Below are 1,993 nucleotides of genomic sequence, written 5' to 3'. Positions count from 1 at the left end.
TCTGAGCCAGCTGCCTTTAGAACTGCAGTGGCCAACCCCATTGCTAAACAAATTGCTAGTATTTCTCAGTGCTGAGCTTTGATGCGTGCTTTGGACAGATGTGAATTCAAGGGCAAGGCAAATATAAAACAGAAGCCTACCTTATGTTTGAGCACAAGGCAAAGGGTCCCTGCTTCATTTCCAGCGAGGGAAATATGAAAGGATGTGTGTGTCCTCTGCTCCCTTCTAGAAATGGCAGCCTCTCATCCAGTGCAGCAGGATCCCTAGACCTGTTGCTTCGTGGGGTGATGGGGTGCCGGTGGGCAAGGCCTTCAGTACTTGCTCCAGCAGCCAGGATACCAGTGCAGGGACAGAATGGTTGGGGTCATGTTGTTCCTCTCTTCCTGTCATCTCCCAAGGTCATATTTTCTTCCCCTGCTTCCAGAGCAGTTAGTATTGGAAAGATGCCAGAGGTGATTTACACTTCTCACAGCTGTCATTCCAGGCCTTCACTTGTGCCTAGATCACATACTGATGGTTTTATCTGCAAATTACGTAGCGTCACAAAAAAGGAAAAGAAAGAAGCAGATGACATGACGTGACTCTGCGAGCTGAGGCTCATGCCTCAGTCTCACTTTGACTACAAAAACAGTTTGCACTTAAACTCAGATCTTCTGTGAGCTCAGTCCTTCATCCTGTGGGCCAGCAAGGCATGGTGAGGGGCAAGTGGTATCTGTCTGGGGATAACGATGTAGTCAGTAAAGCTCATCCTTTGGATCTGCTAATGAGCTTATACTCACCACATGAATGATGTAGTGAATCCTCTTAATTCAGGACTGATTGTACCAGTGCTCCCAGTCCTGCACTTCACCTTTTTTTGGCTTTTCCACATGTGCGCACACACATATAAACACTACAGTCTGCATCTGTGCTCTGCTCTGTGAAGTGCTGACAATGCAGAGTTTAACTCATAGTTCAGCCAAAACCTCAGTGAAGGTAATTCTAGTTCATCCTTCTTTTTTCTTCAATCCCATCATCTACTGTCATCTTCAAACTGTCCCCCTTGTCCTCCATCAGTCACTCACTGGAACCAAGTCATCTAACATTATCCTGTAGCATGTTAGTGAAGGCCCAACTGCAGAGGATGAGTGAGGGGATTAACAGGAAGTATAAATACTAGACTATGGAAGAGAAATTACCATACGTACTTGCTTTGTTGAAGCCTGTTAAGCTTCTCAGTAGCCTGTCCTGCTACTTGTTCTTAATATCTTATCTCAACATTTAAAATCAGAATTTTTTACCTTTCAAAACTGAGAGTCTTTCTTTTCTTCGGTAGTTTTCATTTCACTGCTGGCTGACGCCTGAAAAACTCAGATATCAGAAAGGAAGACACTTTGGGTTTCAGAGTGCTTTTTAAAAGACACTGAACAAACCCAGCCTCCACTAACTTCTATGGAAGCTGATGTTTCTCACTAGCTCCTATGATCAAGCCAACATTTTCTGCGTTTAAAAATTAGCTTTTCTTTCCTTTTTCTGAATGGTTTCTCCTTTCTCTGAGAGTATTTCCTAAGGTGACTAAGGAGGGGAGGAGCATTAGTAACACCCTGAGACAAGGGATGATGCTTGACATTACCAGAGCACTGCTGAGCAGGAAGACACATTGCTGGAACACTATTTGCAGTGATGAGCTTGCCCTAAAGGCCATCAGAAGTGGGTCTGCAAGGGAAGGGCACCTCCAGGCTCCAGCTTGTATGGCTGGCACTCTAGGATGAGGCATGATCATGTTACAGCTGCGAGGAAGCTCACAGTACCAATGCTTTAGCCAGCCATGCCCAAAGGGGGACCTTCCATTGAAATCAAGGGCACGTCAGTGCAGGAAAAAGCTAATTCAGTGTTAGAAGTTCCTCTGACAGTCATTACAGACTAATCAGTGTAGGAACTGGGGTCACAGAAAGCCATCAGAAGTCAATTAACAAAAAATAACCTCTCCTGTTTGTATGTCTTTCAGATCGAA

Source organism: Pygoscelis adeliae, unplaced genomic scaffold (genome assembly GCF_000699105.1).
Source record: "Pygoscelis adeliae isolate BGI_AS28 unplaced genomic scaffold, ASM69910v1 Scaffold38, whole genome shotgun sequence".
Taxonomy (NCBI): Eukaryota; Metazoa; Chordata; class Aves; order Sphenisciformes; family Spheniscidae; genus Pygoscelis; species Pygoscelis adeliae.
This window is presented reverse-complemented; position numbering follows the sequence as displayed.